Here is a 24,382-nt window from a genome sequence, read left to right on the forward strand (position 1 = left end):
CCTTCCTTTCATAAAGACAATTATACTGGACCCACCCTGATTGTTCAGAATAATCTCACATCTCAAGGTCCTTAACCATATCTTCAGAGGCCCCTCTGCCACTAAAGTAACACATTCACATCATCTGGAGATTAAAATGTGGACACTGTGTCCTCTTGGCTCATATCTCCCTTGGCCTCTTTGGCCTCTCTTTATGCCTTGACTTTCACTCCCTCCCCTCCTGTCACCATAGTCTCTGCCTCCCCTAGTATGTGCTGGACAGTACAGGCATTTTTCTGGCTATCCTACCGGGCTGCTGGTCCCCAGTGCACTGTGCCATTCCTGCACAAGCTATGGCTGATGGCTGTCCCTCAATCACTGTCCCCAAGGAGCACCATCCTGATCACCTTATCGAAGTGTTCTGTTCCCTCCCCGATCTATATACTTACTCTCCCCTTGAGTAAATTTATTTTTCTCCACAGTAATTATCAGCATGTATTATGTTCACTATATTGTATATTAATTTCCTTTATACTTGGAACTGTACACACTTATACACAACCATGTCCACCATCACCCTCCCTTTTCCCTACCAACTTCTCCCGAATATCTGCCAACATGGGCCATTCTTGACCTCGTGTCTTCTTCATTTGTGTTTCTAATAACCCATTGAGTCCAGGTATTGCTGCCTACTTGTGAATGGGTGTGGCGCCATCCACTGGAAGATGGGCAACTGGCCACACATTCAGAAAAGAATGGTGTTCTCTCCCCTAGCAGCTATCAACTGTCAGTAGCTCCTCAGAAAGGGGTGGACCCTGGAGAGGTCCCACAGCTATGTTTACGATGTTAATTAGATTGATCTTATGCAGGTAGTCGTGGCTGCTGGGAGTTCATGGGAGACATACCCATGTCAAGCCCCGAGGACAGCATTTCAGAGCACTCTTACCATCCCCCAGATCTTACATTCTTCCTGCTTTTTTCTCTGTGTTGTTCCCTGAGCCTTAGTGAGGGTTTAGAAGGATGCCCCACTTAGGGTTGAGCACTCTCAGCACTTTGGCCAGTTATGCATCTCAGCATTGACTAGCGCCAACTGCAAAATAGGAGCTTCTCCTGGTCATACACCCAAAGGACGTTATAGCTTACTACATACAGAGATACTTGCATATCCTGCTCATAGCCACGCTGTTCATAATAGCTAGAATATCAAATCAACTTAGATGTCCATCAACAGATGGATGGATGGATAGGAACATGGGAGTACTTATACATGGTGGAACAATGCTGGACCATAAAGAAAAAAAAATCACAGTATGGGCAGGTAAGTGGGCGGAACTGGAAAAACACTATATTTAATGAGGTAACTTGTCAAAAAGACAAACTGTATTTTCTCTCACATGTGCAGACACTAGATTCAAATCTTCTGTTCTATGTGCATGACTAGGAGCCCAGCAGGAAGCAGACAACTGGAAAGGGACCGTTGAGAGTGAAGTGTCTTAACAAAGGATCTTAGATTATAAATAAAACCAAAGTAGTGTGTTGGAACACTGGGATAGAAAAGCTTGCTCAGGGAGGGGTACGGAGTATGAAGGAAATAGGGAGTTGGGGAGGAGAGGCAACTCAAAGGAAGGGTGTGTGGAAAGCCATATGGAAGCCTACTAACTCACTAACCAATGGAAAATGCAGTTGGAGGGTTAGCAGGTTACAGGTGAAATGAAAGAAGAGGAGAGAAAAGCTTGGGGTTTATATTAGTGTGAAAGAGGCTGTGGGTATGGTAAATACAAGTAAGGCTGCAGGAAAATGCCTTATAGAAGGCCATGGCTGGTGATCTAGTTTATACATTATCTTACATTATCCTACACGGGCAGACAATGCTGCTCCCAGAAGACTTAATTAAAGAAGATCTGTGAAAAGCATGGGTCATCAACCTGCCAGTTGTAGGATAGGGAGGCCTCAGAGGAATGGAAGTTGTTGTCACTGTTCTTGGTAACCCACTCTAATTACATGCTGAGACCCTATTGCTGACACCAGCACACACTGGCAACAGAACACAGTCTCCAACTGATGAGGAAACTTCCCCCACAATTGTAGGCTTCATAGTATCAGAAGGTGCTACGAAAGCTGCAGAGAGAAAAGACGTAAGTGGTCTTATCCAGCACTGGATCCAGAATGTTGCAATACCAGTCCACCAGGGAAGGTGGCACACTGACGCAACAGTGGCATGCTGTTATGGGGTTACTATCCTATTCTGATTGGATTTGAGGGAGGGATACTTCAAAAGAGAGAATTTCATGCATGGTACCATAATCTTGGTCAAATGCTCATGGCTAGGGAGGTCATGGCCCTAAGGTAAAAACTGCTGTTGTTATCTTGCTAAATGGTCATATTATCAAATTACCCCCAAAATATTTGTGTTCATACCAATAAATTTGGGCTCCTCTCAATCTTAATAGCTCCATTTTTAAAGTAGTCTATTTTACTTTTCTTAAATGTAGGCTCCAGGTGGCATTTCTTTTTCTTTTCTTTTCTTCCTTTCCCTTTCCATTTTGACCCTTTCTTCTGTTTATTCTCAACCCCTACACACACACACACACACACACACACACACACACACATACACACATACATACACACACACATAAACACACATACATACACACACACATAAACACACACATACACACACATACACACACACACACAACCTTATTACTTAAGTGTCTGGTACCATGTATATTTATTAATATGCACATGTTCTTTGGTTCAATCTCCTGTACCTCAATCAGTCAATGTTGACGAAATGGATATAGCTGAGTCATTTACTGGGGAACCTCTAAAGTCTGTTTCTGTAGGTTTTACATCTGGAACCAGTTAGACTCGTGATAAAATACTTGCCCTAACTCATGAAAAGGGGTGAAGGTTGATCAGTTTTAAATAACCACACCAATCCCCCTCCATGTTTTGGGAGGTTCTTCCCCTCACATCCAGAGCCACATGCCACCGGTTCCTAAGGCTCCGGAGGGCTCTGCAAAACAGGTTTTGTAAATTCCCAGGCTTGTCCTTTGTCTGTTATGGTTCACTTGGCTTTAAGCCTCTGCTGCTCTGCCATTCCACTGCTTTCCAGCCTCAAGTTTAACTGCTCTGTCTTGTTGCTCCATTTCCCTTCCGTGCGGGCCTTGCACTGGTTTCCCATGGATACTTCAAGATGGAGTCAAAGAGAGATTGTGGTTACCTTGTCATCTCTACCATGTATGGCCCAGGATGCCCTGTCCTCCTCGTCTATAGGCTGACTTATTTTTGGGTTTTCTGTATATTTATTGGGCTAACTTGAATTTTAAGAGAAATTGTGTTTCAAATCATACTCAAATTATGACCACACACATCTCCATTCATGAAGAGCCCATCATAGTTGAACGCTGCTTGGAGTTTCCTGGAGGAGATTTAGACTAATGTAGTGCAATCCTGCATGGCAGACAGCTCAGTATAGTAAAGTCTTGTATGCCTGAAATCTATGTGGCCAGTCCATGGTGGGCTCAGTTCTCAAACAAACCTTCTGGCTTCTGACTATCCCATGTGGATGTGGTCTTTCTTTCTGTCATTTTGCCTTTTTTTTTTTTTTAACAAAGACAACAAATTAGGAAAATGTGTTTCTTTTCATAAATGTGACACAGTACAGAAAGCTTGCTGAAAAAAGAACCACATTCCTGAGTGCGGGTCCTGGAAGCATCCCCGTTTTGGCCCTATTCAGGGAAGATGCTTTCTGAGCCTCTGCCCAGCTGCATCTGTCAGAGCTTGAAGGGGTAGAACGTGTTGTCGGTGCTGCCCACCCCACACAGGGCCCGACTGATGACTTGAATTGAGTTGGAAGTCAGCCCCTCCATCTCTTCAGTGGAGACTTCTGAAATCTCAAAGAAGACATCTGTCTCTCTCTCTGGTCCCTACGAATGTCTCGCAACTTTGCTCCCTTAAGGAGACCTACACATCTGTTTCCCATGACTATGAGCTAGGAGAAGTTGTCAGGGCCCTTCAATCAGTATAACGGCCTCTAAAAGCTTGCTATATTTTCAGTTTTACTAAATATTTCTATAATTCAAAAATTATGGAAATGGGTCATGTTTCTGTTCTCGCGGAATATATTTAACAGCTGTGTGTGCACCAGATGCAAATGAACATATAGAAATAAATTGTGGGTTTTATAGACTATGCTGCGTATGAACTGCTTCACTCTTCAGACACCTCAGGTCTTACTCCTACCAAAGCTCTGAAGACACTAGGGCACCAGATGACAATTTGCTTATTCATTCTGCCAAGAGAAATGCATCTCTGCCCATGCACTCTGCACACAACGACACAACTTCCATCCAAACAACTCATGTAAGGTAACTCAGAAACTAGCAGCAGTGTGAAAATGGTTGAGTTAGTGAATCTCTGTAAGTCTGGTTTCAACAGCTACAAATGGAACCACCGGACTGGACAGTATTTATCAAAAAATTAATATGGTCCAGACAGGTTCTTGACAGACAGGCAGTAGCTGTGGGTGGACATTTGTCATCCTTTGACACATCAGTCCCTGACTCAGAAGCTGAAAAGGTGACTTTGTTCTTCCTTGTGGCCAACAGCTACATAAGATCTGAACATGTGCACATGACAACAGGAAGGGCAACTGCAGAACCTCGGATGGGGCACTGACCCCCCCCCCAGGTCTTCCTACCTATCAGATGAGGTCTTGTGTCTCCTAGCAGCAGCTGATGCTCCTGACCACGCCTGACACCCGGAGAGCGTGCACCGTAGATGTGTCCATATTTTCATAGCAATTCTGCAAGAGAGGAGGTTTTCAAAATTTTTTCATTTCATAGATGAAGATTCTGAGGCTTAGAGATCATTTGACCTGAACAGGCCTTGTGGTGGGGCTAGGTTAATAGCTGGGTGGTACAGCACCTCTCTGGTATGCAAAGGAACCCTAGGATGTATCCTTGGGTCTGAGAAGGAAGGAAAGAAGAAAGAAAGGAAGAAGAGAGAGAGGAAGAAGAGGAGGAGGAAGAGGATGGAGTGGTCAGATAGAGATAAGAACAGAAGAATGGAAAGGAAAAGACAGGAGGAGAGGAGAAGAAAGGGGAGGGGAAGGAAAGGAGGGGAGGACGGAAGTAGATGGAGGGGAAGATGAGAGAAAGGAAAAGGAAAAGGAAACGAAACATATTCTTCAAAGACTTGAACTCTTTCCATAGAGACACATCCAGCCCTGCTAAAAAGCTATCAGTCCATATGACTCTGTCATGTTCATTTTAGCTGATATACTACCAAGCTCTGTCCGACTTCAGGTGACTCATGCACTCCAAGGCCACAGCCATTTCTCCCCCCAACCCCCAACCCACCGTCTGTGTGCTCTTAAACATCTTTGTCAGATGACCCTACTGCATAGGGTGGATTGTTTGCGACATTGAGAACATAGAGAAGTGAGTCCATCACACTCTAGACACAGAGACACCTTTCACCCCAAACTGCATCCTGTCAAACCAGGGCTATTGTTTTCTCTCTCATGTCTAGGAGACCAGAAGTCCTTATGCTCCTGCAGGTTTCAACTGTGTTCTCTGGTACCTGTCTTCCTCTTTATGTTAAACAGCATCATTTCAAGGCCTGGGAACTTGTCGGCTTCTGGAGAGAAGAGCCACAATTTCAGATCCCTAAATTTAAAACAGAAAGAACACGTTTTCTTCCACCCATGAGGAAGGACGCATTTCTCCCAGCCTTGCTTTCTTGTACTTCATCTCTGTTCTCTGTCTGAATATCCTTGACAGGAAAGTTATTTGGATATGTCATGTGGCTGTCATCTCAGGCCAACAAATGGATGGCTTAATGAAAAATGACAAAGCAGCCCAGGATTTTCATATGGAGACCTACCTCACTCCACAGTTTCAGAGACACGGCATCTCACCGGGGAATTTTAAGTAACTCTTTGGCATTGCCCTCATTTCCTGGCTGTCGATTTCACAGTGAAGACACAGTCATGGGAGAGAAATCATATCGGGAAATAGTCTGTGCTCTCAGGTCTCCAAAGATGTGGCTTTTCCCTCCAACAAGGAAGAATCTTCCCACTGCTCCCATGCAAACAGCTCTTTATCCTCCCCTGTCACTCCCTGCAACCTTTAGTGTGTGCGCACGCAAGCGCTCGCGCGCGCGTGCGCATGTGTGTGTGTGTGTGCATGCATGTGTGTGCATGCATGTGTGTGCATGCATGTGTGTGTGTGTGTGTGTGCGTGCATGTGTGTGTTGAATGCCTTCCCTTTGCACTCTCCATCTCTCCATAAAAATTCTCAGCTGATTCCAGTTTTTCTGTCACTTATTTGCCAAGTGAAATTGCCCAATGTCCTTGATGGCTGGGCTTGAGATTGCCGGTGACGGGAAGAGATTCCTATGACCACTCAGCGTGGCATTAGAAAATAGATAGCATGTCAGTGCTAACAGTGCTGCTTCTCTTGCACCATCTGGAAACAAGCTAGGGTCATCTGAAAAAGAAGCGACCTCCATTGAAAGCAAATTCTCTCAGATTGGCCCACAGGCAAGCTGAGAGTGGGGCAGTTTAATTTTTTTCTTTTAAAAATATTTTTCTGTTTTTCTTTTATTGAAGATAGAATTTTTTCACACACTATATTCTGATTAAGGTTCCCCCCTCACCCCCCCCAGCCCTCCCTAGATCTCCCCTCTTTCCATCCAACTAGAATCCACAACCTTTCTGTCTCTTGTTAGAAAACAGACATCTAAAGAATAACAAAATAAGATTAAAAACAAACAAACCAAGCAGAATAGGGCAAAAGAAACAGAATAAAAAGAGCTGAAGAAAACACACAAGAAACACATATCGTCACAGAGACACAAACATTCATACATATAGTAATCTCAGAAAAGCACAAAACTGGGAGCCATCACGTATGTGTAAAGTACCTGTAAGGTTAAAGGAAATGCCCTTACAAAGAAAGGTGCTGTTTCTTGATGAATAATTGATGTGGGAGGGCCCAGTCCACTGTGGGCAGAGCTACCCCTGGGGTGACTGCGTGGTCCTGGGTTCTATAAGAAAATAACCTGGGCAAGACATTACAAGCAAGGCAGTAAGCAGCACTCCTCTATGGCGTCCACTTCGGTTTTTACCTCTAGGTTCCTGCTGTCAGATCCAGCTGTGATTCTCTCACTGATAGAGTATAAGCTATATCCTGAAATAAACTCTGTTCTCTCCAACTTGCTTTTATCATGGTCTTTTTATCACAGGGATAGAAAACAAATCAAGACTCTTGTTTACAAAGCAGGATTTCTGATAGATGGTTTCCTGTAACTGTAGGGTGATGCGAGCGAGCATTCTGAACACTTTTAAGGTCAGTTAGGTTATGACTCTGATGTGTCCGAGGCTGGAGATAATCAAGGCAATTTCAACTTAGCAAAATCTCCAACTTACATTGGGTTTATGGGGATTAAGGCAATCATAAGTTAGGAAGCATCTTTAACTATAGCACAGATGCCTAGCAGGAGACTTCTCACCTCAGGCAATGGGTATGGTTTTTTGCCACCATCTGACTTCAGCAGGTCATTTGACTTCTCTGGGCCTAGGTTTCTTCACGGCAGGAGATGGAAAAGCACTGAGGAATTTAATACTTCGTAGGATGCACACTTCATGACCATAGCTTAGAAAGTGTTGTCTGTACACTGAGGGAAAAGAGCTAATAAAACACCATTCTAGTCTTTCCTCAGAAAGACTGTGGCTTATATACAGAGACTATACAGCACTAGAAACATACGTACATGACAGCTAAAGGGGTTACAAGATAAATAATATTCAAAGTCCTCTTAAAGTGGGAAGGGATTGCAAATATTATCTGTGCGTCAGCTCATTCTACAGAGATGGCATCTCAAGGCCAGAAGGTGAGGGAATTGTACCATTTTGATCCTAGATCCAAGCTCTTCTCATGCCCAGATCTGACCTGATGTTTCCTCCCCCTGGAGAAGGTCAGGATGCTTAGCTCCTGGACTATTGTTACACTAACTTTTTTGCAAGTGGAATCTTAGGAACAGAATGGTGACTAGATACCAGTGTTCAGCTCTGAGATGGAAGCCTCTTGGGTGCGTTTTTGTGAGTGCAGAGGTGGAAAAGAGAAGGAGGAAAACCTGGATGCTTTGATCAGAGAAATGGGCTCTTAAGATAGACAGGTCTTTGCAAAGAATCTGCTCACTGTATAAAATATTCTTGCCTTGACTAGGATCATCTCATTTTTTTTTTTTTGAGCACTCTCCCTTTGAAGTTCGAGGGTGGGAAACTTGTCTTATATCATGTTATTTAATAAGGATTTCTCTCTTTGCAAGTAAAATTAATTGGTCGGACATGGCTCCACCAATCACTCCAGCTGCTGGCCTAACCCAGTTCTGCCTTCAGCTCTGAGTGCATCCAAAGTCTGAGATATTATCATGCATCAACATAACTGGCCTCGGGGACATTTTATACATCATTAAACTGTTTGTTTATTTAAGCGGTGGGTGCGTTGCTCTGTAGGATTGCTTGTTTTAAAATGAATTAAAAAGCCAACAGATATTCATATAAGCAAAACAGCAACATATATACGAAGTAGACCTGGCACAAGGCATATGGCGGCCTGAACATTGCCTGGAGCCACCAGTTAAATAATCCAACTGTCTCACAGGCAACAAAGAAAAGGAACGTTCCACCGCATTTGCTGAAAGAAAAATGTCAAGCCCACAGCCAAGACCACGAGGAAGCTAGAAAGTGAAGTGTGTAAATTGCTCTCGAAACCAGCCCTGCTTCTCCTGTGAGGCTGGAGGGGAGCCAAATCGCCAGCTAAATAAATCATGAACAACATATTTCAGTCATGTAAACTTTTAGACCGCACAATTATCTAAGAAAATATTTGTGAAGATAAAGATTCAATCCTTCACTGTTTCAGCAGATGGATGTGAAATTTTAATTCTAACCCTATTGGCACACCATTCTAATAAATGACTGAATTTATCTAAGTACCTAGCTTTAAAAATGTGGTTACGTGTATTTTGAAAACCAAGCCAAGAAATACAAGGCCCATAAAATCCTGAGGCATATTAAATGACGGTTCCTTTTTCCTTAATCCACCACCACAAATATCAATTAAATGTAATTATATTAAATAGGTTCCCCTGAGAGCAAATAAAGATTTGCCAGAACACAAATTGCTACCCAGGTGAACAATATATAATTTTCTTGAGTACACAGACAACTTCAGATGGTCTTCTTCCAACTGCATTGCAACAAATGTGTGTTGACTGTAAAATACACATTTTTTTTCCTTAGCTACCAAAGTGGCAGGGGGCCAAAGATTACAAGTAAACTATGTGAGTTTGTCTTTCTCCTTTCTCAGATGAGAGGATAAATATGTGCTAATCAAAGGTCTATGAATCCAAGGTCATAATAAATAAACAGACTGCCCTAGAAGCAAATGTCAAAAATGAACTTGGAGACTGGGGGTGGTGAGAATGCTTTACATAAGCAACCTTAAAAAAATAAAAAACAAATGTTTTTCTGAGTTTACTGTGAGAGGAAGAACTGAGTCTGTGCATAGGAAGGTAAAGCAAGTATGATGAGAGAACTTTGCTAGCTGTTTTAAGAACTAGCAAAAAAAAAAAAAAAAGAACTAGCTATTCTATCATAAGTGACGTCATCGATTCAGAGGGATGAACCACCCTTCTTATGACATTGAACAGACAGAACACTGCATTCAAAGGCTCAAGGAACAGCCTTTAAAAAGTGATCAGTTTTCTGGGAAAGTGGGAAAGTCATGGGCTTGGACTCTTCTGATATGTAGAGCAGGTTTTCTTTTCTTTCTTTTCTTTACTTTTTTTTTTTGTCATTATATGATACATAAGGTATGAATTTCTTTTGTCAGATGTTTCTAAAATGGAAATTTAGTTCATTCTTAGTTTGATACAGAAAGCCTTGAAAAATAATCAATTTAAGATTGAACGTACTGATATGTCAGTATTTTTAGATTCTTCCCTTTCTAAAGTCACCAAAATAATCATCTAAAAACAGAATCTTGGAAACAGGGACATTTTTCTTTTCTTATTGCTCCCACCCTTCAGATTGGTATCTCTCTGAACCACCTACCCCGCCAAACTGGCTTTCATGGGAAGAATATTCCAGTTTCAGATCTGGGAAGCAGTACTAGCAAAGAGGAAGGTTTGAAACCTCCTTGATCCCCAGTGTCGTTGGCTAGGAAACGTCACAGGAGACCACCAAGAATCATCCTGTTAGTAATTCTATTTCTCATTGAAAACCGGAAACTCAGTCTGTGCAGTGGCACACACCTGTAATCCCAGCGCTTGGGAGGCAGGTGGATCTCTGTGTGTTGGAGGCCAGCCTGGTCTACAAAGTGAGTCCAGAACAGCCAGGGCTGTTACACAGCAAAACCCTGCCTCGAATCCCCAACCCCAAATCTGAAACTCTTGTAATCTCATCCAGTGCCATAAATGCCACCCTGTGCTTAGGCCTGGGTCCATGGAGAGTTCTGGAAGGAAGTCACTGGATACTTGGCTCTGGGGGTCACCTTGCTGGGATGCCTAGCGAGTCCCTACACAGCTGAGTATCATTGGTTCTACGTGGCCAATGCTTGGGGAGAAAAAGGACCACCTCCAAAGGTCCCCCTCTCTCTCTCGCTCTCGCTCTCTCTCGCTCTCGCTCTCTCTCGCTCTCGCTCTCTCGCTCTCTCACTCTCTCACTCTGTCATGCCAGATCTCCTAGGATGAGGTGGTACACAGATGGAGTCCCAAGAACCGTGTTTCTCATTCTGATGTGGCACTCACAGGAGCGCCTTCTCCATCTCTCCTTCTTCCATCAATTCTTGTTGCCCTCAAAGCTTCTTCCTTTGTACGCTAGATGTTACTAAGCGCAAAGCTTGCTGGTCTATTTGTAAACCTGAGGAATGTCTTGCGTGGGAGAGTTGATGACTTTCACAGCTTTGCTCTACAGCCTGGTGGGCTGGTTGGCAGGAAATGACCATCCTAGGAGGGCAGGTTCATCTTTAATTTCTATCTTACCTTTACCTATTTTCTGCCCTCCCTCTGTTCCTTCCTTTCATCTTTTTGTAGAGGACCTCAGAAAGATGGGATCCTATTTCTTAGTCAATGGCACCTTATCTATCCTGGTCTAAAGGAGGAAGAGATTTTCTTTTGTTGGTCGTCATCCCTGTCTTGTACTCTTTCTCCTCCCCGTCTTTCTACCGGAGGACAGTCATTCAGTTTAATACAGTTTGTCTTGTTCACGTATATTCCTAGGAAATTCATAAATTACTTCTTTATATGAGTCTTTCATTTTCCTGAATACTACTGTATGCCACAATATGTTCCACTATGTGCTATCTTAGCGTCTTCCATCATTTTTCCCCAGCATCTCACTGGCAACAGCTCACAGGTTGCTGATACCAGATGTACGTCAGGTCAGGGCTTGGAGCTGCCCCATGCCATCCGGATGGCTACTGAATGTGAGTGCCACTACCAGCTTTTCACCACAAACAGCACTGAAGTGAGTATCCTTGAAGTCCTCAAACAGGTCTCTTTGATGGTCACATGGGAGAACTTGCTTGGGAGGTGTGCTCGGTTAAGACAATAGGACTTTACCAAGTGGCACTCCCCCCTGGGGGCACACTGGGGTTCCTCTGGCTTCCCTTCCACTGTAGTGTCTGGCATATGGGAGCAAAGCACTTAGCTAACAAGTGTAATATTTTTAAACATAGAAGAAACGTTATGCTCTCTACCCCATAGCTTCTAAAATTCTTGCCGAGTATCAAAAATGAGCGATGCTGTACATCTCTGAAAGCAGCAGAGAATCGTTTTTAGAAAGAATGTGATAATACTGCTGCTAAACTGCGGCAGTAATGGAATAAAGTTTGAACTATTTTGAATTCATTGGTCCCCAAGTGTGCTGGACTAGGAAGAACGAAGAGGTGATCATAGAGTCTGGGTCAGTCTGGGAGATCCAGTGAGAAGATGCTTTTGCTTGGCTCCTTTTTTCTTATCCACTGGAGCCCAGGCTACTTCCTTCCTCAAAGCTCTGACTGCGCCTCCTTTAAAAAAAAAAGTGTCTGGATTGACACAGCTCCCCACCGGTTAGAACTTCCTGGAGGCTCTTCTTCTCCTTCACCTACACTCCACAGAGCTCCTTGAGAGTAACACCTTCTGACCCAAGAGTCCCAGGGCTGAAATGCATTTTGTTCATTTATCAAATATGTCTTAAATAAATTAATGTACAAGGACACGGACTTAGGGTTGCTGAAGGCTAGCCCAGGGTCTCCTCTAGACCTCATCCTGAGGTAAGAAGTAGATGAGTGAACAAATGATTCCATCCTTTTCTTTCTCTGAAACTCCACTGAGTTTCCCACCTCTAATTTTGCCACATTCGAGACAGGAGGAGAGGGCAACCCCATTGCTCTTTTTAACTTGAGTTATATTCATTGGCTGCCTCTTTCCCATTGTAAGATGGGAGAGCCTAGCTCTCACTCACTGAAAAGCTGTGCACCTCAGGGAAGGAATGGAAAAGCCTAGCAGAGAGGCTCCCTTCCAAATCAGTATGCATGAGAGTGTTTCTACTGGGCAGCTGGCCTAAATGCACACACACACACACACACACACACACACACACACACACACACACCTTCCTTTCCCACCCCTTTTTCTCCCCTCTGGCCTTTATCCCTCACGACAGTCTAATAAGGACTGGTTTGGGAGTGGAGGTCCCCTGATTACACACAGACCCATACATGCGCATACCAAAGAGAAAACGCATATAATCATATTAAGGCAGTTTGTTTTCATATCTATATAGTTTATAGTGATGTAAAGCTGACAGTTTCTAGGCATCGCCTTCCTTAAATAAGCCCTCCATGTTTTTCCTGGATGTGAAAGACAGTTTTCACAGCCAGAAAAGAGCACTTGAGAAATTCTTGGGAACTGAGCGGTGCTTCGGGCCATCTTCCTTGCTTAAGAATCAATGAATAACTCATCAAAAAGTGTGATTCCACCTAATTAAAATCAGCAAGGGAGTCTTTGGGATCAAAGCCATGTGGGCCAAACTATTTGGACCACAGAACTTAGACATCTGATATCTCCAGTCTTAGCCAGTTGCTTTCCAAATGTGAGCAAAATCCCTCATACTGGGGAGCCTGCTCAGTGTCTCCCCTGAAGCTCACGCCCCCCTGTGTCAAGCCTGTGTTCACACAGATTTGCTGTGGGCACTGACAACACAAAGTCAGGGCCGTGACACACTGTTCATATGAAGATTCCTTTGAAACAAGAGCGCATTTGTGCTGGATGTGTGCTCGTTAAGAACCAAGTTTCTGCCCATAGCTGTTGGCACAAGGTCTAACCCAAACAATATCACATTGCAGCCGATCTTTAATTCCATATAACTGTATAAATGAAGTCAGCTCCGTTGTTAATTCTGATACCTCTGAAGATGGAGCACAAGGGTCCAGACCTGACTGGGACTCTCGTTTGAGAGGTAAGGACCTCTGACTTTGTTCAAAATCCCCTGCCATGACATCACTGTCTCAAACCTTTGACTCCAACCTTTGAGTTTCTTAAAAGAAAGGAGATAATTTGAGAACAACAACTCAAAAAAAAACAAAAAAACAAACAAAAAAAAAAAACCAAAAAATAAAAAAGTCTTTCAAACCAAGTGGTCTCTATTTTCAATAAATTAAGTTATTCAGGCCAGCTGAGAATATTGAATTTTTAAAAAAGATTAGACAAGCACTAGGCTGTGGTGGCAAACACCTTTAATCCCAGCACTCAGGAGGCAGGGAACAAATCTCTGTGAGTTGAAAGCCAACCTGTTCTACAGAAAGAGTTCCAAGACAGCCAGGGTTACAAAGAGAAATCTTGTCTCAAAAACAAAACAAAACAAAACAATAAAATTAGGGAAGCATATTTTTCAAAGACCTCCATCACTGTGAACTGAAATATAGTTTAGTATTTCTATGCCATGGAGTTTTCTCCGAGTGACCTGAGCCAGTGGGATTCCTGGCCCTGCTGAGTGGGTGTGGAGTGCTCAGCTCACTGTATGAGGGTATGCACATCCCCAGGCACTGGCTTCTTGGAGAACAAAAAGATGGATGGGCCTGGGCTGCTTCACTGGGATGAACCATGGAGTTTGCTCTCTGATTCTAGACGATCCTATGTGCCTTTGGAAATGCATGCTTTGACGTGTAAGAGCCATTTTTAACTGCTTTGGAAACAAAGCAGTGAAAACTTTACAATAGACATATAAGGAGAGGCCTGGTAACCCCAGAAATTCACTCTAAAAGAAATAGCAAAGGCAAGCGGATTGCTGTGAGTTCAAAGCCAGCCTGGTCTACAAAGCAAGTCCAGGACAGCCAGGGGTAACACAGAGAGACCCTGTCTTGGAAAACAAACAATAAACAAAAGAAATAGCTAACAAAGATTAACTATTCTGAACTATTGTTATGTATTCCCCACATTTAATACTACCAATGCCCTCATTTTACTGAGGAGGATATGAGGCACAGAACAATTGAGTAATTTATTCAAAGTCACACAGTTTCACCAAGGTCACTTGGTTCTGGATTTCTTAGTAAAAACCTTCAAGTTTTTTTCCTAATATTGCTTTCTTTCTTGTGTGCCCAGTTTAGAAAATACACCCAGGAAGCAGAAATCCTGTGTTTAACTCTGCTCATAGAAATGAACTTTGTTCTAAAACCCATCTTGGAATCAAGCACCAGGTAGAACTCCAGGGCCCTACAGTAGAAGCAGAAAGCAGAGCCCCTGCCTGCCATGGTTTGACCAGGGCAGATGGAGAGGCTGTGACAGAAATCTATGTGCCATTGGGCTGGATTCACTCCTGGAGACAGGAAAGGAGAGTCTGTGAGAGCTCTGGCAGCCAGTGTGAGTCAGTGGCCTCCTGGTCCTCTCTCTAGGCCTGGGGCCCTGGAAATGGGTACAGAAAGTGGCTCCGTCTCAGCCCAACCTAGACTAGTTCACACTTACCGCCACTGTGGCTGCTGGAAGACTGGTTGTCATGCAGAATGGCTTCCTCTCAGGGAATCTGTGGGGAGAAAGCAAGGTGAAAGGTCAGAAGAAGTGTAGAGCGCAGCCTCACTGAGAACAGCCCCACCACAACTACAGAGCGTCCACATCCATGCATCATCAGCGGGGGGGTCTTTCACCCCACTGAGCATCCCAGGAGGCCACTCCAGGAATCTAGGCCTTTCTTACTTCACAAGAGGCCACCCCACCAACCTCCTAGGATGTCTGCAGGGCACAACCTAACCGAGAGAGAGGGTCCATTTCCCACCTTAGATCCTTCTCAGCCTCTCTTAAAAGCAAATGTGAACTTGCTTAGAAAATTTGGTCAGTCCTTTCCTTCCTTCCTTCCTTCCTTCCTTCCTTCCTTCCTCTCTCTCTCCTTCCCTCCCTCCCTTCCTTCCTTCCTTCCTTCCTTCCTCCCTCCTTCCCTCCCTCCCTTCCTTGGTCCCTTTCTTCCTCCCTCCATTCCTTCTCTTCTTTCTTCTTTTTTGTTTTTTGAAACAGGATCTCTATATCCTAGCCTGGCCTGGAACTCACTATGATAAATATTGGCATATGGACTCTACAGGAAGAAAAAATATTGTTTATGTGTTTAAAGGATAAAGATGCAAGTCAGCCTTGATCACATGACCTCTCTCCACTACACACTCCTTCTTCTTTCATTGCTTTAAATCAGTTGTATAAGTGTGCATGGGCACATGCATTCATATGTGCACATGCTGGCAAGTCCACTTGCAGGACAGAAGAAAGACTCAGTGGGAGCCTTTGCCTTCCACCATCTTTGGGATGGGGTCTTTTTGTTGTTTGTTGTTGTGTAGCGGGCCCACAAGCATCCAAGAATTCTCCTGTCTCTGTCTCAAATCTCACAGCAGAAACACTGGGATTGTAGGGGTGTGTGTGTGTGCACATGTGTATATGTGTGTGTATGTGTGTGTGCGAGTGTGTGTGTACGTGTGCATGCGTGTGTGAGTGTGCATGTGTGTGCGTGTGTGTGCATGTGCATATGTGCATGCATGTGCGTGTGTGTGTGTGCGCGTGTGTGCGCGAGTGTGTGTGCGTACGTGTGTGTACGTGTGCATGCGTGTGCGTGTGTGTGCATGTGCGTATGTGCATGTGCATGCGTGTGCATGTGTGTGTGCGCGAGTGTGCGCGAGTGTGTGTGCGTACGTGTGTGTACGTGTGCATGCATGTGTGAGTGTGCATGTGTATGTGTGTGCACGCATGTGAGTGTGTGTATGAGTGTGTGTGCGCATTTGTGTGTGTGTGCGCGCGCGCGCGCGCGCGCGCGTGTGTGTGTGTGTGTGTGTGTGTGTGTGTGTGTGTGTGTGGCTTTAGATGGGTTATAGGGATTCAAATTCAGGCTCTCATGCTTGCACACAAAGCCTCCTCCCTGGCCTCTGCCTTAGTTCACATTAAATCCTCTCTCAGGAGGAGCATTTATTATGTGTTTACTGCATACTCCTACCTAGGGACCACATGTCATTCTCTCATATAACCAAAATTATGTAAGCCTAATATAATGTTGAATCAAAGTGGATCTATGAATACTTGGGCTCTCTCATTCTAGAGGATTCCTGGTAAGCACGCAAGCTTGCTAGTGCTCTTTAAATCACACAGCTGGGCTGGAACGAGCATCCTGATTCACTTTTTCAATGCATTGAGGGATATGGGCTCCCAAGAGGCACATCAGAGCTGACAGTTACTTTATCATGAACAGTATGACTGAACGCAGCCTCCCATGATGCCAGTGACCGACCTCCCCTCTGCCTCACAGGTGGAGGATGCACATATTTTCCCAAGGAAAGTATAATAACCTACTCTGACTTCACCACATCCTTCTCTCCCAGAGGGCATATTAAATGTCTCTCCATTGTCCAAGTAAAAACAACTGCATCTTTTACACACAACATTGCACAACATGTTGACTGATCCTCCTCCTCCAATCAGGTCATTCAATTCAGTATGAATGGGGTTAAAGGGGAACTACCTGTTTTGCTTTCATGGTTTTCTTTTGCCACACCTTCTCTGAGGCTGTGAAATAATTGATCATCATTGGCCATCATGTTGGAATTAGAGATAACTAAAAGTGGTTCACATGTCATCTCGACCACATCAGATCCACCAGGCAGAATCACGTCCCTCCAGATGTCCTAGCATACCCTAGGCTCCTTCCTCCAAGCTTCCCCTCTTCTTTCCCTCTGCAGCTCTGCCACGAGAAAGGAGAGACACTGCCCTCTTGGCTGCTAGAAGAGAGGTGAAACACAAGTGCTACATGCATGATTCAGTGTCTTGTGTGTGCCTTTCCACTGACTACATTCAATGACCTGAGTAATTCTCACTTAATACTCTCAGTCTCTATAAAGGGGGTTTGATAAAGATTAAGACTCTGTATTTCCAGCCTGAAGCAGTTCATGTGCACTAAGAATTCAACAAGGACTGTCGGGTGAAGAGCGGCTGTTTAACAATTCAGGTGGGAGTCAGGGAGTATTTTTTTTTCACTGACATTAAAAAAGCAGCTATTCCACAGATGGCCAGCATACCTGTTCTAAGGCACATGTTCGACCTCACTGTCTCACCTCTTTCCCAATCACTCTGGAAGATTCCTTCCAGTGCCCTTGGGAACCTGCTCATAGTTTTTGAGACAAGGCTTAGAAGAAGAGACAGAGTCAAGTGTTTCTTCATCTACAATGTTAAAATTAGCAGGAGGCTGAACCACACACTCATGTAGCAAAAACAAGAGGGGGGTTGGGGATACAAGTAAGTAGTATCCCTTGTCTAATATATATATATGGCCCTGGGCTCAATACCCTGTACTGCTGGAGGATGTATGTGACTGCACGGTTGTGCGTGTGGACTGTAATTGTTAGGTTAAAGATGACTTTAAATATGTAGGTGCTATAATTGCCCTTTAAATATTCTCCTGGACAGAATTTTCCTGATTCCTTTGTTTGTTAGTTTGAAGGCAGTCATAAAATAGGCATGACTCTTAAAAGTTAACCCAGGATTCCCCATTCCTTCTCCAGACTAAGAAAGCAAACATGGTTCTAATTATGTGTCTCATGCTGTTAACACATTCCTTCTAAGTGTGACATACTTGAGATACATCAAATCTGCCAACTCTCCATTTATCTATACAGCTTTGCAAACTTTGCAGCCTCTGGTTGAGGTCAGAATGCGCCTAGGTTTCTGCTCATTTGAAAAGGAAGACTGTAAAGACCAGGGCTTCTGCCTTAGCTCCAGAACTTGGTGGCCCAGTTATCTCAACTGTAAATTGGAAAGGTTGGTGAGCCTCCGCAGAGTCTCAGGGAGTGAGGGTGGGTATAGGAAGACAGAGACACAACCAAGGCAGCTGCATCTTAGTTTGAGCTTATAGTAATTATTCTGGAAGATTCAGATTCTTTTCTTTAATCAGAATGGCCTAACATGAAATGGTGCACACACCCATGGATTAAATAATATGGGAGGTTTAAAATCCCCACAGTATGGATTCATCTGGCACCTTGGTGAAGTTTTTAACTTTGTGGCCTTGGAACCATGGTTTGCTTTATAAGGAGGTAATAGCTTCCCTAAGGAGAATTGGATAAATCATGTAATCCTATCTCTCCCAAGACTTTTTATGGAGTTTTGGGTCCTCACAAAGAATATCTGCAATAAAGTAATAATAGGGCCCATTTTTGATATTTCAAGGATCATTACATGCCGTTTTGCTCTATATCCTTACCAATCCTCATTGTCATTTTATAACATTCATTTGATTCACTTTGAGTGGTAATTGTGGTTTTAGTTTGTATTTGCTGGCTGCAGCTGCTTGCCAACCTCCCCCTGCAAAAGACATGGTGTTCCCTCTTTATCGTCTTTCTTCGCAGGAGCTGACAAAGAGTTCAGCTTGCCGGTCCTGTTGGTTTTTTTTTTTTTTCTTCTTCTTCTTCTAAAACTCTAATAAAATAGTCCCGAAGCTTCCTTCTTTTCAAATTATGTTTACTATTGAGACTAAAGCTTAAAGTGGAAATCTTAATTTCCCTGGTAACAATGGCAACCTGTCTTAAACACCTTTCCTGTTGTTAAGATAAAATATCCGGCAGAAGCAGCTTACAGGAGGAAGGGGTCGTTTGGGTTGCAATTAGGTCAGGAACAGAGGCAGGAGCTTGAGGCAAAGGGTCATGCTGCTTCCACAGGCAAGAGGAAGAGTGCTTGCGCTCAACCCACTATCTCCTTCAGATGCAGTGCAGGACCCAAGCCCAGGGAATGGTTTCACCCACTGTAGACAGGTCTTCCCACTTCAATTAATCAAACCCAGACAATCTCCTACAGGCTTGCCCGGAGGCCCCTCTCACAGGTGATGCTAGAGTTTATCAAGTTGACAGCTGAGATTAAACATCGCATGCCTGCCGTTAGTGAAATAATATACTGCACATACACACTTAAAGGGGCATGTGGAAAACTTTGCAGCAGGTAGATACATTCACTGCCAGAATTATAGGGGGTGATATCATAGCTGTACATGTACATGGGAACTCATCAAATTGTATACACTAAATACGGAATTTGTTGACATCAGATAAACTCAATAAAGCTTTTTGCAAAAGATTTTTCTTGCAGGAGACTCATGGGAGGATTAGGAAGGCACAGAGATATTGCCTCTGTGGCTAAGGGAGAAATTAAGGGTAATGCAAGACTAAGGGTAGGACAATGACCTCAAGTGGCTTTTCAGGAGAGCAGTTTGGGTGGGAGTAGCGCTGCACGGGATAGGGACAAGCAGGCGTGTGAACAAGGGAAACTGGCCAGGAAGTGACTGCACACCTCTGAAGGGGAGGGAGGGGCCAAGCTCTGCAGTGGCGGACAGGCTGCAAAACCCGAACAGGCCTGAGAAGCAGAGAAGGAGCGCGAAGGGTCACACGCAAGAGAGGCATGGGAAGAGATGGCACAACTTGACATGCTTTGAACCCAAAGCGTGAAGACCGGTTGGAAAGAAACGAAACACGGAAATCGGGAGATCAAGATGAACCGAATATCAATTTCATAATAAAGAGGGGACAATAACAAAAATGAAGAGGGGAAAATGAAAAGAAACGTGGGACATTGAGATCTCAGCCGAAGGAGAAGTCATTTCTACCCACACGGCTGGGAGAAGGAAGCGTGTCTCCGGTGGAAGTGAAGGTGGGTTTTTTGTTTTTGTTTTTGTTTTTAAGGAAGAAGAAAAATTGCAGAGTTCAACTACCGCTGAAGCTTCTCATAACTGCCTCATCAATGGCTGTATTAATTTCATGGCACTCAAAGGGCTCAGAACACATTCTTACAGCATCCCGGGGCTAAACCCCAGGCGCGCGAACTGCAAGCAGCTTTGCCTCACAGAGCCTCCCCAGCTGTCCTCTCCACCGGCTCAGCGCCGCTTTGCCTCCAAGACTACGAAGAAGTCTCTCCGAGCAGATCTCAGGGAGCTGAGACCCCGACTCCCTCTCTCTGTTGGGTTTTTGTGACTAGCTTTCTCAGTCAGTGAGGAAAACATGGGCCGTGTAGATTTCTAGAGAGATGGGGGGGGGGGAATAGAAGTGAAGGACACCGAGGAGAATGTCACCCTGGAGTATGTAGAGCGTGCTCTGCAGATCTGCACTATGTGGTGCCTCAGGAGTCTGGCACCTCGCTCTGGGTAAAGGAAAACAGGCCTCCTTTCCCTCAGTTTGTACTCACCATGAACCCCACGTTCACCATGACAGACATGGTGAGAATCTGGGGGGTCTATGAAGTGGAACAGATTGATGTCCTTTTGAGGCCTGAATTTTTTTTCTCACAAGCTGGAATGGACTCTGTCACAAAATTTGTTGCTTTTTTCTTTTCTTCTTCTTCTTTTTTTTTTTAATAGTGACAACTACTTTCCTTTATTCATGATAATAGTGATTTTTTTCCCTTGTCTTTGCCAAAAGAGCTTTTTGGTGATGAAGAAAAATGTGATCGTCAGTGGCTTGCACAAGGCTCTCCAGCACTGCCACCAAACACTTCACAGAAAAGACAGCAAATCCGGAGCTTTGCTTGTGCTGTGGTGAGCTGGGACCAGGGAATAGAATTCTTTCCTGATAGAAAACACAGTGAGCCATCAGAGTTCCTTGCTGGAAAGTGACAGATATAGATGACTTTGGAACGTACCTCTACAGAAAGAAGTCCCCTCTCTTGGTGGGCAAAAGTCTTCCTCTCTCCAATATAACAGAGAAGTAAAAACAACAATGATAAAGCGCCCTGGTGCAGAACGTGCTGGAAGGTATTACAGAGCTGGACACAGAGAAAACAGCTACAATCCTTCAGAAGTCAGAGGCAAGGATACATTCTGTTCTCTGCTTCCTGGGAAGAGATGGAAAACCAGGAAGACACACCTAGCGTGTCCCCTCCCTAGGACCTTGGTTTCTCCTGTGACAACAGTGCTTCCTTGAAGTCCTAGGCCTTCTCCTGGAGCTGGCGCTTCCCCATCGCCTAGCCAGCACTCACCATACCATCAGGATATGTGGGTCCTCTCAGAGACTTTGAATGTAGTATCCTTTGTCTTCTCCGCTTTGCTTCCCCTTCCCAGCATAGCCTACATATCATGTCTACTGTACAGACTCTTGGATATCACTACATGCTCATGTCTTCTTCCCTCTCTGAATTCCTTCCACATCCAGAAGCCCACCTGAGGACTCGGCATGAAACCTCCTGCCCACTTGTGTTTTGCTTAACAAAAAAAGCACCCACTTCACAGTCTCATTTGGGTAGTGAACTAGAACGCGGAGTAGGTATCTCATAGCTGCTATTTCCTTCTGCATCGGACCTCCTCTAGAGTTGGATTGATTCAAGCTAAGCAACGTGGAGCATAATAAAAACAAATGCCTTCCCACACAGCTATTCCAGTTCTGCTGTTGAGCCTACAAAGGATCTGGGCAGCTTTCCTGCCAAAGTTTCCATTCTGCTCATACTTGGGGTCAAACAACAGCGCACATCTGGTTCACTTTACCCTTATCAAATAGGGGATTTTTTTTTCTCTTTGATACTTCCCGGTATAAAAATTTGCTTATGATTTTGAAGAAAAACATGAGAATGGGTGGCAGACTCCAGCCAGTGTTCTCAGCCTTGGAAGTCTGTTACCTTCGTATTCATTCATCATCTGCTAAAAAATACATAATTACCAAGTCGCAGCCTTGGGTGCTGTGCTGTGTTGAGTCCTGGCTGTACATGCATGGATGAGTGAAGCTGTCCCCTGGAGTCTACAGTTACTAAACGAGACATTTTTTAAAGTAAGTAAACAAGCGTTGTTTTTTAAAACCAACACAAATGAGTGGGTTGTGTCATATGAATTGTAGCTTCAACAAAATAATAAAGAGCATAGAGGAGGGACTTTCTAAGCCAGCTGAGTAAGGAAGGCTTATTTCTGTGTAAGTACAGTTACTGCCTGTATGGGTCATGTGATTCTGTATCACTGGGTACTCTGACAGCACCTGTGGCCCAGGTGAAATGTCCCAAGCCTATGTATGTAGGGGTATGTGTGTGTGTGTGTGTGTGTGTGTGTGTGTGTGTGTGTCTGCAAGTACACATACATACATATATTCTCTCCTAATGAATGCAAAGAAGCAGTTAGCTCGCACCTTGTGTCCCAAATGTTCACATCCAGTGAGCCTGTCTGATCTGATAGGCTCTTCCCAGTCCCATGGCTTTCAACTGCTTTGTCTGCTTCAGTTTCCACTGGGTTGAGTCACCAGCCAGGGAGTGGAGAATGTAAGTCATTACTTTCTTCATCTTTGCAGATAATTTGATACCGTACATGGTCCTTTCAAACGTTTCTTCTGTATTTATATCTTGGCAAAGGCAGACGACATTGTTCGCAATTCTTCTATTGCATTGCCAGCTTTTTTTTTTCTTTTTCTGGAAAAATCAAAGAAAATAAAATGCAGGATGCATCAAGCCACAAGTACTTGGCTCTTGAGCTGTGGGGGTTTTTCTCATTTCCCCCACCCTATTGGCAGCTCTGTCTCTCTCTAGCGTTCTCTCTCCCTTTCTCTCTCTCTCTCTCTCTCTCTCTCTCTCTCTCTCTCTCTCTCTCTCTCTCTCTCTCTCTCTCTGGACTCACTCCCTGGAGACTTTCCCAAGGCATAGAGTCTGCCCCTTCTGGTGCTTGAGAACAAGCTAAACTCCTTCCTCTTTCACACCCCCAAAATTAAACATTCCTGGAAAAAATTATTTTTTTCTTCAAGGTGAGACTGAGCAGCTTAATCTCTGACAGGTTTTTTTCACTTGTGTTGACACAAAAGCAGAGAAAAATTAGGTGTTTTGCAATGGGCTCTCGAAGACTGCATGGAAAGGAACCTCTAATCTAAACCAGCCCAGAATTCCAGTGTTTGGGGCATGCCCTTCACTCTCTGAATTGCTAGAGCTGACCCCCTTAGTAACAAGAGGGAACTGTAGGAATTCTAAATGATAAATTAAGTTACGCCCAGTGCAACATGTAGGGAGAGCCAAGGCAAGCATTACAGGCTTGAAAATGTCCCTTTGGTGAATGCAGATGAAACCAAGGTATTTACTAACATTCAAGGGCAACCACATTCAAATGCAAACCTTAGCCTTTGAGTGGGGGGGGGGGGAACGACACTTTGTTTGAATGTTTCCAATAGCGTAAATGTGGCTACAGTAAAATGTTGATGCCGTATTTATCTACTTCATGTCAGTCATGTGCCTGAAATATTTCCTCCAAATTAATAGGGTGACACAGATTTATGTATCCGTGGCACTAGAGGTAGATTGTCCTTGATGCCCCAATGGTTAGTTGCTCTGGCGATGTGTGGTGGTCAGATCAACCTCCAAGCAGAGCTGCAAACACCCGAGTGAAGGGTGTATTCGATTCAGCTTACATCGGCAGGGCAGCCACAGGCTTGGCAATGAATTTGAAAATAACTCTTTTTTTTTTAAAGATACATTTTTACTGTTTTTAACTAAATGTATGTGCATTGTGAATTTATAGCACATATGTGTAAATACAAAGACCAGGAGAGGGCATTGGGTCTCCTGAAACTGGACTTACAAACAGTTATGAGCTGCATCTGGGTGCTGGGAACCAAACCGGGGTCCTTGGAAACAGCATCCAGTGCTCTTAAGGTAGCTGAGCCATCTCTACAGCTCCACAGTCAGTTCTTTATACATCGCACACAAAGAGAAAGGACTTGTCTTTTCAGCATAGATTTCAAGACACCCAATAGCTTTAATAGCAATATAGTCACGGTAGAGAGCTATATCAGGACTTGAGTGCCAGAATGGGTTTCCTTTTTTCCGATTGATTTTAGAATTTTGTGTTCTGAGTCACAAGGGTCAACTGAGGAAAGAGGGT

At 44.1% G+C, this 24,382-nt stretch overlaps 1 long non-coding RNA gene across 1 annotated transcript in view; it reads right to left on the minus strand.

Moving 5' to 3' along the window:
* Positions 1 to 4,698: 4,698 nt before the first annotated feature.
* LOC311590642 overlaps positions 4,699 to 24,382 on the minus strand; it is a 185,977-nt gene continuing 166,293 nt past the window's right edge. The window contains exons 7-11 of the long non-coding RNA XR_014776942.1: positions 22,650 to 22,926; positions 17,030 to 17,282; positions 15,004 to 15,061; positions 7,504 to 7,668; positions 4,699 to 4,792 (exon numbers count right to left, since the gene is read on the minus strand). This is a non-coding gene — a long non-coding RNA (uncharacterized lncRNA). The remainder of the gene's footprint in view (positions 4,793 to 7,503; positions 7,669 to 15,003; positions 15,062 to 17,029; positions 17,283 to 22,649; positions 22,927 to 24,382) is intronic.

This window comes from Acomys minous, assembly GCF_964271855.1.
Source record: "Acomys minous genome assembly, chromosome: 19".
In the NCBI taxonomy this organism is placed as follows: domain Eukaryota; kingdom Metazoa; phylum Chordata; class Mammalia; order Rodentia; family Muridae; genus Acomys; species Acomys minous.